Genomic DNA, 16,919 nt, shown 5'->3' on the forward strand with positions numbered 1-16,919 from the left:
AAGAATGTTATTAAGATATCGGATAAGTAGGATTCTGATAACCTTGAACCACTTTAAAAAATCCACTTATATTTGGGAACTTGTTCATATGATTCCTTAGGTGGATCTGCAGGAAGAATACTAATGTGAAAGCTGGAAGCCTGGAATAACACAGAGTTTCAGGAGCAGAATTAATTGCTAGATTGAAAGAATATGCAGATAATGTTTTGTGGTTAAAGATTTGTTGTGAGTGTTGGAAAAAGTAGATGTGACAAAGCAGAATGAATGGATGGGTGACTGACAGGTATAAGTGAAGAGCGTATTAGGTTAAAAAAGGGAATTCCATAAAGAAAGAAAGAAGAAGAGAGGCATACCTTGCTTTGCTCACCTAGTATTAAATTTGACATTCAGTGCCATAACTGATATAGAAGAACTGGTGGAGTAAAGAATCAAAAATTCCAAATCAATTTACTTCTTGTAATAAACGGATGACTCAGATATAGGGTATGATTTATCAGTGTGTGGTTGGACTCAATGATCTCAAAAGTTGTTTCTGACCTAGTGATTCTATGATATGCATTCTATACTGTATCTCCAAAATGATGGTGCTATTAAAAAGATCCTGCAAAACTGAAGGCATACATGGTACTTTTTGGGGTTTTTTTTGTTTGGTTGGTTTTTTGTAACTACATAACTCTTCAATGACAAACTGCAAGTTAAAGGCGTTTGGAGACATGTAGTATAAAAATGATGGAGTTTAGAAGTCTTGTGACCATACAACTATAAAAGATTTGTAGGAATGTGGGTCCTAAGCTTTGTGTTGTGTTGAGTTATGTGGAGAAGGGGTTTGGACTGGGTTGTAAGGACTTTTGTTAAGGAATGCGAGAAAGTTATGGGAGACCTGGTCAGGACCTAAGTTTGCACAAGAAATGGCTTGGGTAAATAAAGCAACTCTGTGCATCTCAGTATACAGGTGACACTTTTCTTATGGGAAATTATTTGCTTGCTCTTTCCAAAGGGGTGGTAGAGGATCATTTTTGGTACTTTCTTCCCAAGCAACAAGAAAAATTACTTTTAGAAAAAACAAGTACTTTTGAATTATTTCAAAGTAACTTTCTTGCATGAATGTGTCCTAAATCTGCCAAATGAAGATAAATAAAGATTGATTTAAGCTGAGAATTTTGAAGGATATTGACAGCTGTAACAGAAAAAATAAGGACTGCTGTGATTTGAGTGAGCAACTCTCTACATTACAGTAGGCTAATATGATGCTTCAAGTGGGTAGTAGCAGGTTTCAGTGACCTGGATGAGGGGTGAGGAATTTTCACGCATATTACATTATTCCTATTTTAATCCTAGAGGTGGACTGAATGCATGTTCTGACTAAAAAGCACATGAAAAGATGAAACATTTTACAGAAATAAAACTGAAACAAGTATTACCACATAAGAGAACCAAAGTCATCTGAAGTTGGAGAACAGTGGGTAATTAATGAACATCTAAAGCAGCAGTTCCAGAATGTTTCAATACAAACCTATTGCTCACCCACAAAGTTGTAACAGAACTACTTGTAGTCCTGAAACAGACCTTGCAAAACTTGAGGCTATCTCCAAGAATCTGCTTCATTATGTGCTGTTTGCAAACTCATGAATGTTTTTGCTATTTATATCAAAAATAAGAGCTATAGTAAATCCCAGGAATACTGTTTGACTAAATTTTGTGGAATAGACTACATAGGAAGAGTTTCAGTAAAGATTACTTTTAATAAGCTACTCAGAAATTCAGTCTCTGAAAAACTGCAACAGACTGAATGTGTAAAGAAAATCCCATTGAATTTGTTTCATGAGAAGATGGAGACTCTTCATAACAATAGGCCAGGTGAAAGAGGAAAAAAATATTGGGGAAGCTTCTTAGAAACAGAATGAATATTTTGGTCAGAAACAGACAGAAACAGGCAATGTGGGAACGTCTGGCTTTTTCATGTGTCCATTAAGTACCTTTTGCTTTTTAAATCTCAAAAGCTACTATATTTGTTCCATATTAAAAAAAAAAAAACCAAACACCGAAGAATCAATACTTTTCTTACTACAGTTTTATTTTCTGGTAAATGTTAATGACTTAAATTCCCAGTAATGGAGTTTTGTGGATCTCTTTAGGATACTGAAAAGAAATTTGTTCCTTATATGGAGATATCTTATTTCAAGTGTTAAAAATTACTTGAAAATAAGAAAGGAAAAATTATTTGAAAGATTTTTGAAAAATTATTTGAAAAACTATTTGATCGTTTTGGATGAAGTGCCGAAATAATAACAAGTATAATCAGTTCTACAACCAGAATTAATGTTGCAATTTGCAATAAGAAAATGCATGAGAAATTACAGAGAATATGTTCCTTGTTTCACCCTAAGGTCATTCACTTATTATGTCAGGCCCTATGTCATTCATCCACTGCAAAAAATGTCTGTTCATCAGTCTTTTAGTTTCAATGGAAATGTTTGCCAAAATTAGCTCATCACAGGAAACAGCTATTATATATTATGGCGATTTCACTATGTTTGAAAGATCAAAGTATTTATTCTTTTTTTCAACAGGGACTATCTGACATCGTGATATAGTACTAGGAGAACATTATTCTTCTATTCTAGAACCTAGAACTAGTCTAGACCATTCCTTGTGTCATTTGGTGAACTACCTAAGTTCAATGCTTTCCACTACTTTGATAGTTTTCTCCGTTTAACTTCCCTACTAGGACTGAAAAGTATGACAAGTGATCTGTCCAGTTTTTCAGTACATAATTAATGCCAAAATAACACCAGCAGAGATTTGTTAGGTGTTTTGATCCTATTTCTTTCTACACAGGTCTCTTTTGAAGTGCATTTAAATATGAATTAGACACATAAAAGCTTAGGAAAATGCAAATTATTCAGAAACATCAGTGTTATAATTCTCTTCATCCAGGTATCAGAAGGTGATGAAAGGCTGCTTAGAAAAGCAGCGAGAATATGCTATCTATATGCTGTAACTGATTTCCTTACATAGGCAGCAGACCTGAAATGCTAACCAAAAGAAAGGATATACTATATTTGCAGGGTTATACTGCAGTTACTTACAGGGTTACTGGAAGTTTTAAATTGGGGGGGAAAATGGTAAATTATTTTGAAAATTTGGGATTAATTTTCTCTCAGTGAACACGTACATACTCCAATCTATTTTTGTCTCGATAAACACAAAGGAGTAAATAAGAAAATAATCTGAACAGTCACAACAGTGACTGCAAAAAAGCTGTCAAAAGGTCATGGAGAGGTTCTGGACCCTTGATGAATGTTTCTCAAATTTTCTTAATCCAAAACAACTCTTTTCACCACTAAAATTAAAAGATATGCTGCAGTGCAGAAGCTGCTATGTCTTGGTGCCTGACTTGTGATACACAGCTGCAGCATGATAAACAAGTATTTATTTTCCAGAAAAAAATCACTTCACTGAGAGTAGTAATGACTCAACACTCAAAATGAATATCTGCAGCATATCTTAAACTCTGTGGTTTCAGAATACAATTTGACACAATCTATCTGCTCTAATAAGTAAAATAATCTGACCTCATGATTCAAACTGTGCATCCAGATTGCAGAGAATGATAGGATAACTAAATAAGACTGCCAAACACTGTTCTATGAAATTTGGGATATATTTTGAATTCATTTACATTATATGATGCTTGGTTTCAAAAAATGTTAAAGATTTAAAAGGCAAGCATAGAAAACCTTGTAGCTGGATGGCTTGTCACAAACAAAAGCAATAGCTAATTTTTATATAAATAACACTTCTTTCTATTTTTTTTCATTCAAAAAGACATAAGTAACATTTATAAATTATGTGAAAAATAATCCCTGCATTTGAAAATTCAGGAAAATCCCTAGAATGGAACACGCTTGAGGATTTAAAATTAATGCAAATAATAGTATAGAATTATTTAAATAATAATTACCCACTTTTAGTTATCAGTTGGTTATTTAATGGCCCAATTCAAAGCACTGTGCTTTTTTTGGCTTGTTGATACATCTGTCATTTATTTGTGGTTAGTAACCAATTTCCATGCATTTTGAATGTAGAAGATATTCCATTAAACTTATAAATTCATTAAAGTTCTTGTACACCAGATGGCATAATATAAGAAATGTTTGAAGCACTCCATAATTAAAGCTTCTAACATGTAATAGTTGTTACATACATAAAAGCTTAGAATACTGAAGAATGTTATGTAAATAACAAAATAATTTGTAATGTCTTGGATTTAGATTCATTCAGATAGAAAAGATCATGACTATAACAAATGCATATTCTGATTTTTGAGTTCAGTGTCTTCTTACTATTCAGAAGGGCAGGTGTCATCATGCATTTTCACTGCCTATTAAAGCAGCAGAAATACATTTTACTGAATTCATTATATACAGACATCATCTATAATGTTACAGAAATGTTATACATATAGGCAAAGTAAGGAATAATGGCTCCTTCTGGTGTGCTTTCTTTTCAGGTTCTCTTCTAGAGTGCCCTTACACCTAAGTGGTCAACTGCTTTTTCAGCTTTGTAGAAGTGACAACTGTTAAAAAGCTGCTGGAATCTGGTGAAGTGACTCGTCAGGACTTTAGAGAGATTGGCTTTTTTCCCCAGTCCTCAGGCAAGATGGGAAGGGCAGAGAAGATTTCATTCCCTGGATAGAAGCAAGAGCTATGGCTAGAATTGCAGCCCGGGAGGATACAGTGCACTTCAACACTTCTGGGATGTATATTTCTCTCTATAAAAAATATCAGCTCATGTGGCTAGGATAGACCAGAGGAGCCACAGGGAAGATGATATCTATTCTCAGTTTACTCTACTTCTTGGTCAGTTAATCTGAACAGTGGTGTCAGTGGAGACCAAAGGTGCCAAGTCTCTCTGCTGAAACACAAAGGAAAGACTTGACAATTCTATTACTCGATACTACTGGTTATGTAACATTAGATGCTGCTCCTAAAAACACTTAGTGCTCTTAAACATACACTCCAGAGTTTTTCTCTACACAGTGGTGTCTTACTGTCTCATGTAATAATTAAGACATTATTGGAAAACTTTGCTATACCAAATCTTGTTTACTTTGATTTTAAAAGTTCTAAAATTGATTCATATTCATGATTTTTTTCTTTTATTCTCTCAAGAGTAATAGGACTGCAAAATGATCACTTCACTAATTAATGTGTTAATTGCTGCAAAGTAACAGTAGAAAATCTTATAGCTTCCTACAGAGGGCTTTCTCTAAACTGGGATTGCACTTAAGTTGATAACTCCTCTTGTTTTCCTGACCTTAGTTTTTGTAGAAGCTTTCACTAATGTGTCACCAACGCCTCAAGGTAACTGAAGAAAATGATATAAACTTTCTTGTACTTCTGAATCTGCATTGCTCAATTTCAACATTTTAGGTCATCTTGTATGAAGAGCTGTATAACTGAAAGTGACAAACCCTCAGACTTATTATACTGAAGTTTCAGGATTAAATGATTGACTTGATGTGTGGCGTCAGCATTTAGCCCTGTCATACTGACAGATTGTGCCTAGTTCAGAAAAGTCCTGCATTAACCTACTGAAGTCACTGGATATTCCTAGATTGTAGGGCTTCTTGAAGTCATAGGAAAGACAAGGAAAAATTATCAGTCAGAAATTGAAACATAAATTTTAATAAATAATCTTCCCTCTGTGGATCTCTCTGAAGTAAATAATATCATTACAGAAAAGACTGTAATACAGAAACTGAGAAAGTATTGGGTTAATTGGTTCAGCTGTCAGCTGGACAATAGCCATGATATATAGTATAGGTAAGAAGTTTAGATAAAATTCCTTTTTGATAGCTATTTTCATATATTTCTTTTTCTCTGCATTTTCTCCTCATTATGCATTTTGACAGAAAGTTTCCATGAAGCTTTCCATTTTAAAATATTCTTTACATTGGCAAAAGTTTGAAAATAACTACTTGAAAAAATTGCTGAACACTTTTATTCTAATATAGCATTTAAACTTGATCTTTTAAATATCTCTGCACTATTTACATTAATAAAATAATTCAAAATACATAAAGAACTTTTAAGGGTGTGTTTTGAAAGCAAATGTAATATATTTGTAACATATTTATTCTAAAAAGATAGTGTGTGATTTTTCGTATACTAATATTAATACAACACTAATTTGTTTTCTGAACCTTCAGTATGCATTTGCATGTATATGTGTTATATAATCATTTTCTTTATTCTTCATATTAAATCAAAGTAGGCACTAGGAAAACTGAAAGTAGACAATAGTGGTCTTTCAAACACATATTCCATTTTCCTTTAATTTTCTTTTAAATCAGAGTCTATCTGACATTAGTAAGTACATACTCAGCTATTGTAGAGTAAAGGATTTTCAATAAAATATCAGGTTGACTTTGAGATTCAGGAAATCATAAGAAAATGAACTTTGGCCTAGGTTTTTCTTTTTATTAAAGTCTTTCCAAATGGATTGGCTTTGTTAAGTGCAGGAAGAAGGCTTCCTAATTTTTACTGCACCTTACTGATGCTGAAACTACAATTTGGTTGTCTTCTTCAATTTCTGCTCTTATTTTCATTAAGTGGAATACACAAAGTTTCACTTGGTGATTTCCAAAGTAGAAGACGATTTTCAGTTTAGGATATCCAGTGAGGTTTTGTATAGCTGTTTCTCTCATGACTATGTACTTTCTTAAGCATAGATGCTGTACTTCTTAGGTTAAAGATTTATCGCGTAAATGTTGTAGACGTAGAACATAAAAAAAAAAAATGTAAAACCTTGTTAAAACTTACATAATCTAAGCAGAACATGATACATCTAAAGATCAAGAATTAATGAATTGTGTATCATTAGACAACAAGGTATGTTTTGATTCACCTTGGCTTTTTTTATCATAAATATTAAGGAAGAGTTTTAAAGAGAATATACTTGGTTTTAAGTAATGGTTCCTACTAAGGAAAATGGTCTTAGTAATATAAATTATTTTAATACCTTATTTGAATATCTTACACATGTTAAGTGTGTAAAACAAAAGTTTGATAATGTTTTGAGAAGATATTTCTTTTGAAGTCAAGATTGAAATTAGGTAAAAAATAACTTGTAATAGATTTAAAAGTCAGCAAAGAAAGATTAGGTATAATACTATTAATTATAATAGAAAAATAAAACTGAAGTGTTTAACAGATTCATAATTATATTATAACTGTTATGCATAATTAATTCTTGTGATGAAGTAAGAAAACCATGAAAAAATGATTATATTATGCTTTGAAAATATTAATTTATCTTAAGCTACCTAGTTTTCTCAATCTTACTTTAAATGTACCTTGTTAGAATAAGAAAGAAAATGACAAAGACGTTAAAAAATATTTTTTCTCTTACACCATGTCCTGGTACCCAAGGAACAATGCCACCTATCTTTCCATTTGTCTTTGAAAGCTAGAAGGGGGATACTGAGATCATAAGTTGGATTCAGGGAGATCTTCTATACCATACTAGTCAGTAGTACATGGGCATGCTACTCCCTAATATGTTGTAAAGACTTTCAAGTTTCTTAACTTGGTATAGTTCTCATTAAATTTATGTATTGGGGCAAAGTGTGGGAAGTTCATAACTCCCTAAATATATTTCTGACTCTTTGGAGAGATACTAAAAGACACAAATGTCAGTAATTTTTACATGTTGGGAAGTTAATATATATAAAAGCTTATCTTTCAAATGACATTATTAGCAAAATTAATCTTTCCATGTGATGAAGTTTCTTTGATAAAAAATTTTTGTGGAGGGATTATTAAAACTGTTTGCTGGCAGCTCTCTGTTAGTGAGTAATAGTGAATGGATGGTTAATGTGAATAAATAAACAAGTGACAAGGATATGAAAACTGTAAGAACGGAGTATGTCAGATTTGTTCCAGGTTCTTTACTTAGATATTAGTTTTCTAGCTACTTATAGTGATAACTACTGCCCCCTTCTGATGTGAGTTAGAAATAGCCCTTGTTTTCTCAGCATCCAATAACTCAAACCTGCTTTAAAAAAAACATGTTCTGATGTCTCCTTTTCTTTTATACACACGTAAAAATTGAGATAGCTTTTATAAAAAGTTAGAATATTTTACGTTCAGAAGGATTCCAGTGGATGTGTGGGCTTTCACAGCTGCAGATATCTGTATTCCCTTTCTAAAGTCTTACGAACGTGTACAGTGCATTTGTAGGGTACTGAGATTTTTTCTTTTCTTAATGTAGCAAGCAAGTGTGACCTTCTTATAAGCTTGCATAAGTAAGAGATTATCCTCAAGCAGAAACATCTATGATACTAATATTTTCCAAGTATAATTTTAAATAAATATAACTTTAAGGAAATATGAGGACAGGTTGAGGGGGTTGGGGTTGTTCAGCCTAGAGAAGAGAAGGCTCCAGGGAGACCTTATAGCTGATTTTCTTAAAGGGAGGAGTTCTTCCTTTAAGAATTTCCTTAAAGTACTTAAAGGAGGCCAACATGAAAGGTGGAGAGGGACTCTTTATCAGCAAGTGTAGTGATGGGCAATGATTTTGAGCTGAAAGAGGGTAGATTTAGATTAGATATTAGGAAAAAATTCTTTACTGTGGGAGTGGTAAGGCACTGGAACAGGTTTCCCAGAGAAGTTGTGGATGCCCCCTCCCTGGAAGTTCAAGGGCAGGTTGGATGGGGCTTTGAGCAACCTGATCTAGTGGCAAGTGTCTCTGCCCATGGCCAAGGGGTTGGAACAGCATGATCTTTGACGTCCCTTCCAACCTAAACTGTTCTATGACTCTATGAAAGAACAAATTTAAAACTTACATTACAATATGACAGCAGAAAACATTCTTTTTTTCTTAGATCTGTTATAACGCTCATTAGACTCATTGTTGAAGTCATCCTGGAGGCCAAAAAGCTCAATGTAACCCTTAGTAGTCCAAGTTGTACAAAGATGTGCATCAACCGATACCCTACTTAAAGGGAATAAGGAGAAGCTACATCTCATAGCACTCCAAATTCACTAAGTTTGGAGGCCCCTGTAAAAGAAAGGGAAGGGCAGGGTGGGAGGTTATTTGTCCAAATCTGAATCCTGTTCTCAAGAGCCAGAATTATTGAGTATAGTTGCAGCTTGAGTGAGTGATGTAGGAGACAAAGAGACCGAATGAGGATTTAGTTCTTTAGAAGTTCAAGTAAATATCAAAAATATAATAGCATTATGAGCATTTCTCAAAGACGGTGGCCTGTGAAAGGTACATTTAATATTCTCCTAAAATTAGAATTTTGTTTGTAGATTCATATGTACTATGCTTGTAATACTATAAAAGAATTCAGGAATTCCACCATTCCAGAATTCATAAACTGGTTTCAGCATTTTCTTACCATGTGTAATTTATTCCAGCAACATAAGGGAGGATTTGTGTCACTACATCGTCCTGTTTCCACTCTGCCAGAGTCACAAAGCAAGTAGGGAGTTCCGGTCATGTACTACCTCAGTACAGAGCAACATTCTACTCCCATGGAAGCTGAAATGACTGCTCAGTTGTCAGTTCCTGCAGTATTTGATAAGCTCCTGAGTCAAGGTCCAGAACACCTGCTGCAATTTGAACAAATAATTCAGCTAAAAATGGATTAATAATTTAGTCTTTGCAGTTCCTCAGTCTTTCTTAGATGTCCCTGTGTTTCCTCCATTCTATGGTGTTTATCACTTTCGGGTTTTCCTTGGCATCATGGCAAGATGACAGCTTTGTGTGATGGCATTGGCCTGTTCATACTCTTTATGACAGTTGTTAACAAAATATAGCTTACCAGGAAAAGTTTAATTTCACGGACCTTTGGCATTTTACCCTGCTTTACTCCTGCAGAATTTTCTCTGAAGTTTTGAGCAGTGTTAAGGTCACCAGAGTAGCCATTAGCCTATCATAGTTGCCAGTATTAGATATTAGCTATGTTATTTACTTTCCAGGCATATGGACCTGCCCCAGTTTCATCAAGTTATTAAAATATCACGGCATGACCTGCTCAGTTACAATGCAACACTATGAGAGTTGTTTGTAGCCCCTGGAGGTGAGTCTGCAAGCAAGAGGAGAGCAAGGGTCCCCAAGACTTTGTTCAAGCAACATCTCTTCAATCAGCATAGCATCAAGGGGAGGAGCAGCAGGTGAGTTAATATGAAGACCTGTGATACAAACCCAGACTTACTATCATAAGATTGTCAATAACATCAGAGTGCTGTTTTGTTTATCTCATTTGCTAGTCTTCTTGGCTTGGTCTGTGCAGGGGGTGGGGAGGCATTGGAGCCATTGCAACATGATGAAAATTAATTATTTTAATTGTTTATTCTTTTTCAACTAATAAGACTATTATTAGTTACTAGACAATGTCATATGGAGGGTTAATGTGAAAAATAATGTTGAATTTAATGTTTTGCTTATCTTATTGTCTTTGCACCAGGACAACTTAGATTAAATCTCTATAGTTGTTATGGGGCTGTTAGTCTTTTTATTTTTGTTTGGTTCCCCTAAAACAAAGAGATAAAAAGTTAGTATATAGTTATACATACAAATGGCTTCCAGCAGATTTGCTAAGTTATAGTGTGTAATATCCAAACCACTACCACTCTCTCGTTAGGATTCCCCCCCCATCTTTGGGGTTTTTTTTAATTTAATAACCATGAAGAAAAGCAAACTAATTGAAATTATTCCCCCACATTACCTAAGTTTAGAGAATGCAATTAACTATGGAATACACATCAACACACGTAATTCTGTAAAATACTAATCTTAGGTAGAAATATTGTCATTACTAATTATAAAAGCATAATCTGCAAGAAATAATGATTGAGAATAAAATGCACAAGCAAATTGTATTTAAAAAATGCAAATAATGTTGCAGAATGAATTACATGTAGGAAGAAAGGGGATTTTAAACTTCAAGAAATGATCTGTGATACTTCTGTATTATTTTCTGTGGCATGAACTGATTTGTACTTGATTCAATATAAAGTCTGCTTATGAGAAACTCTTAGAACTTTATAATTCTGCCTCTCCAGCTGAAAAGAGATTACTTGTTGGAATTTCATGTCATGCAATATATTCATCTAATGTTTAAAAAAAAAACCCAAAACTTCAAATTCCTGCTAGCATATATGATATGTATTACTGTTAAGATCCAGAATCTTATTTCATTTTCACAGGGTTTTTTTTCATTTAGTCTAAAGAACTCAGCATGGGGCAGGAACACTGATTCTAATCAGTCTTTGCAATTTGTCTGCTCTGTGAGCTTGAGGTGGTCACGTCATCTCTTTGTATTGCTGATTTCATTGAAAAGCCCAGGAAAATCACTGGACTTTTCCAATGAAGAGACAGAAAAATATTTTTGCAAAGTACATCATTTTTGCTATAGGTAAAATTGACTTACATAGGTCATGCCTCCAGAGTGACTTTTGTTCTCCGTGTAAGCCTTCCTCCACTCCCTGTCTTTACACAAATTTTATCTTATGACTTTAACTCATGATCTCTTTGGAACAAATGGGTATATAATTTTACAAAGTCTAATAAAATAGAAAATTGTAAGGATCCAAGAAGAATTCTTGTTGACTACGGTTCACCTGCATTTCACACTACATTGCCAATACATGTGTCATTTCAGCGGCTCCATTCACAGTGACTTATAAATTTGTCACACTTTACATGGTATTGTATTCAGAAAATTTAAAAGGAAAAAGAAGTTCACCCACTTTGAAAACAATAGAAGCTGAGTCTGTTTTATTGTCAATATCAAAACTTGTTTTTTAAAGTTTTTTTAAGCTATGAATTGCACATCTGAAACAGCAGGAGAACTATGAAGTGAGGAAAATGAAATCAGACCTCTGCATGTCTTATTAAAACCACACCAATAAATTCCTTTAAAACACCAGTGTCAGTTCTGTGTCCTCCTTCTGCATTAAATGGAATAATCCCACCTCATAGTTTAGTCAGAAGATGAATTTCAGTGGAGTAATTAAAAAAAATGACAGTGTTTTGATGAATGACAGGTGACATCTGTAAGAAATGAATAGTCATATTCTGAGCAAGCTTTCAGAAATGTAAGCAGTCATGGGGCCACACACAAAACACAGATAAAACAACTGCTAAAAAGAAAGGCACTTTCCTAGTATCCTCTGTCAACCTACTCTGCTAAAATGCATGAATATTATATGGAAAGTTGTATGTTCTATATTCATCTAATTAAATACAGCCCCAAAACAGCAATGTAAAAGGAAGCATTATGTTTGTGTCTTACTCCTGGTTGTTTGTATGTTTTCAGTGCTCAAATGTTATAAAGAAATAACATTGGCCCATAACTTGATGAACACGGACACCTCATCAAAAGGGATTTAGACAAAGCAGAGACATTTAATGCTTTTTTTGCCTGTCTTCAATACAAGTGATGAGCTCTTCACTCAGAGGGTGGTGGAGCACTGGAACAGGCTCTCCAGGGAAGCAGTCATGGCACCAAGCCTAACAATATTCAAGAAGAATTTTGACAACGCACTCAGACATATGGTGTAAATTGTGGGTTGTTCTACGTAGGGATAGGAGTTGCACTTGATGATCCTGTGGGCTCTTTCCAAGTCAGGTTATTCTGTGATCCTGTTATGTTCCACAGTAGGCAGCACTGAAATGGTAGAATTACTGTGGGTAATACTAATTGCAGTATTTTTGGGTACTGTCATTTAGTGCATTTATTATGACTTTCATACTTATTATATAGAGAGAAAGATTTTTTTTGCCAATCATGTCTTGCCTGTATTAAATTTCATATCTACATTAAGAATAAAACTTCTTTTTCTGATATTTTACTGGTATAATAAGGTGAGAATCAAGGCCCGCTGTGTAAAACTTTATTTTAAAAGTTATTTAAAATACTATATATTTAATCCTGCAAATCCTTTTGAGACATCAAACATTACTTAAAGCAGTGGGAGCTGAGGGACATGTTTCAGGATGTTTTGCTATCAGCTATACTTGAGAATATTCCCTTCCTCTTTTAAATGAAGTAGTGATTTTCACTGCTACTTTGACCATAACAAGAGGTAGGTATGTTATTTCAATCCTGTTGTGAGGATATTTACATCTGTTTAAACTTAAGGAAATCTTGTGTTGGTTTTGTCTGGGACAGAGTTAATTTTCTTCACAATAGCTGTTAAGGGGCTGTGCTTTGGATTTGTGTTGGAAACAGTGTTGATACTAGAGGGATGTTTTAGTCTTGCTGAGGAGTGTTTGCACAGTGTCAAGAACTTTCCTGCTTCTCACACTCCTCTGCCAGTGAGAAGGCTGAGGGTGCACAAGAAGATGGGACTGGACACTGCTGGGATAGGTGGCCCCAACTAACCAAAGGGATGTTCCATACCTTAGGACATCATGCTCAGCTTACAAAGCTGAGAGGGGGTGACGTTCAGAGGTGTGGCATTAGTCTTTCCAAGTAACTGTTATGTGTGATGGAGCCCTACTTTCCTGGAGGTGGCTGAATACCTGCCTGCCAATGGGAAGTAGTGAATGAATTACTTGTTTTCTTTGCTTGCATGTGCAACTTTACCTATTTAACTGTCTTTATATCAATCTGTGTTTTCTCATTTCTACTCTTCTGATTCACTCCCCTATCCCACTGTGGAGTCAGTGAACAAGCAACTGTGTGGGTCTTAGATGCCAGCTGGGGTCAAACCAAACCAAGTCTTTAAAAATGCACAGTCCTTTTCCTCAGAATTCCTGCTAAACATTCTAATGCTGAGATGCTTTGGTCTCTTCTGCTGCAGTAAGAACCCAGAAACCTCACTGAAATTAGTTCTACTGACAATGCACAAGTAGCAGCAGTCTAAGAAAAACTAATTTTTTTCAGCCTGTGGATGCCAGTGAATACTTTCAAGGACATAAATTATCTTCTGGGAAATCTGAGTAATTAATAGGAAAGATTAAATTGTAATGTGGGTTCAGTTAGGCATTACTTAAGAAAAAAATCAGATGAAATATATTAGAATAGCTGAAAGTCTATCAGAAGACAAAGACATAACTCATATAAGAAGGAAATGTTGTTTCATAGCTGGAGGCTAGGACTAAAATCTGGCGATACTGTGAAAGGCATTGTAACCTAGTTTGAAACAGTACCCTGATTTGGCACTTCAATAGTACCTTCCCCATATATTGGGAAAACATACAGTCGCTTGGGAACTCCTAAACTCAGTAAAACAACATTAATCTTTTCTCTGCCTATATATCATGAGTCTGCCTGTTTTCCATGTGTGGAAAGATAGGTGGAGCTTTTATGTTAGTAAGAAAAACACAGCGATCAACTGCATCAAAACCATTTTCTAAACTGCATTTTCCACTTTTTGTTATTGTTTACTTCCATTCTTGAAAGCTTCATTTTATTCAGCAGTTTTATTTTTGTCTTGTTTTTATATGACCACCAGCAGTACTTCATTTTCTATATCTTCTGTTTGTCTTCACTGAAGTGTTATTTTTATGTTTTGGGTTTTGTTTTGGTGTTCTTGTTTTGTATTTTTAAAATAAGATCAGCTACAATTTATTGTAAAAAAAAGGATGCTGTCAAACTACCATTTGTGGCAGCATGTGGGGGTTTTTTTACATCACTTCATACAGAATCACTTGCTAAATAAACAGGAAACATCATCAGATTTTCTTAGTGAAGTTCTGAAATGGAAAACTTAAGAAGTGAATATTAACAGTCAAAAATCTAAACATTGCTACAACAAAGTTCAAGCTGACTGCATTTCAAGATCCTAACAAAATGTCTGAGCCACAGATCTTTGGAACAGCCTTTATTTTCTTTCTCTTATTATAGCTTTCCATTTCAGGATTGCGTGTGTTTATTCATTGAATCTGTGTCACGATAGGAAAGATGCTTTCTTTTTCCTGCCACAAGAACAGTAAGTAATGTAACATCACCTCCTTAAAATCTCAGTCCATTCCTTGAGGTTCCTTTGTAGACTTGGTGTGTGCAGTCTTTAGATATAGATATATAATCTGCTTCTAGTGTTTGCTGGGCAAGTGAAAATAGCAATTGATATAAACAACCTCTGTTTACACTTAGCTTTTTGTTGCTTACAGTCCTGAACGAAAAGAAGAGCAATGCATGAAGAACAACAAGGTAAAGCACTACAGTACAGGGAAATAGTCAATCTGCCCTTTTAAATAAACTTACTTCTGCCAATACATAGACTCAGAGAGTTAGAAGGGGCCTCGAGGTCATCTAGTCCATTCCCCTGCTTCAGAGTGTCATCTCCTACTCCTAGGCGTTATTCCAAGGATGTGCCTCCAGCCCTGTTCAATGTCTTCATCAATGATCTGGATGAAGGCATCAAGTGCACCCTGAGCAAGTTTGCGGACGACACTAAGCTGGGTGGAAGTGTCGATCTGCTGGAGGGTCGGGAGGCTCTGCAAAGGGATCTGAACAGGCTGGACTGCTGGGCAGAGTCCAATGGCATGAGGTTTAACAAGGCCAAATGCCGGGTCCTGCACTTGGGGCACAACAACCCTATGCAGTGCTACAGACTGGGAGAAGTCTGGCTAGAAAGCTGCCTGGAGGAGAGGGACCTGGGGGTGTTGGTTGACAGCTGACTGAATATGAGCCAGCAGTGTGCCCAGGTGGCCAAGAAGGCCAATGGCATCTTGGCTTGTATCAGAAACGGCGTGACCAGCAGGTCCAGGGAGGTTATCCTCCCTCTGTACTCGGCACTGGTGAGACCGCTCCTTGAATCCTGTGTTCAGTTCTGGGCCCCTCACCATAAGAAGGATGTTGAGGCACTGGAGAGAGTCCAGAGAAGAGCGACAAAGCTGGTGAAAGGGCTGGAGAACAGGCCTTATGAGGTATGGCTGAGAGAGCTGGGGTTGTTTAGCCTGGAGAAGAGGAGGCTGAGGGGAGACCTCATTGCTCTCTACAACTACCTGAAAGGAGGTTGTAGAGAGGAGGGTGCTGGCCTCTTCTCCCAAGTGACAGGGGACAGGACAAGAGGGAATGGCCTCAAGCTCCGCCAGGGGAGGTTTAGGCTAGACGTTAGGAAAAAATTCTTTACAGAAAGGGTCATTGGGCACTGGAACAGGCTGCCCAGGGAGGTGGTTGAGTCACCTTCCCTGGAGGTGTTTAAGGCACAGGTGGATGAGGTGCTGAGGGATATGGTTTAGTGTTTGATGGGAACGGTTGGACTCGATAATCCGGTGGGTCTCTTCCAACCTGGTTATTCTGTGATTCTGTGATTCTGTGGTTTAACTTGTTCTTAAAGATTCCTTGGTGACAGAGTGCATGTAGACCTCTAGCATCTCTTCTAACTTTAATAGTTTTCCCTTAATTTCTATCCTAAAGGTCCCATGTGTCAATCAATATCCTTGCAACTTCTCCCATTTATCTGAAACACAGAGAACAGATTATAAATGCAAGTGTTTAGGGCAAAACTTACAGCAAATTCCCCCTGCTCACAAAGGCTTTCTTTAAAAGGGAAACTTCTTTCATTGTTTCTTTTCTATGATATTTCTTCTAATAAAGTCCTGTGAAGCAACCAAAAAGGAGGAAGTGCAACTAATTGCTTCTGTAACTCTATGATATGAATAGAAGTGAGGAGTTCAGTCCCATGTTTAATGAGCCTTTTTTTGGGAGGTTCCTCCTATATGTTGAGCTGAAAATTGTCTTAATATTTCTTGTGTTGATTTTCTTACTGCAGGTTGCATTAAGAAAGTGAGAACGTTTTCTATGAATAACACATTGTCTCTTGACTAAGGAATCAGCAGCTAATGGAATACTTTTCATATTCAACTAAACAAACTACTTTCTGGATCCAGAAGTGAGACAACTGACTCATATTGTTTTCAAAACCAACATTTCTTAGAGTCTCTTAATA

The sequence above is a fragment of the Phaenicophaeus curvirostris genome, chromosome 3, assembly GCF_032191515.1.
Source record: "Phaenicophaeus curvirostris isolate KB17595 chromosome 3, BPBGC_Pcur_1.0, whole genome shotgun sequence".
Taxonomy (NCBI): Eukaryota; Metazoa; Chordata; class Aves; order Cuculiformes; family Cuculidae; genus Phaenicophaeus; species Phaenicophaeus curvirostris.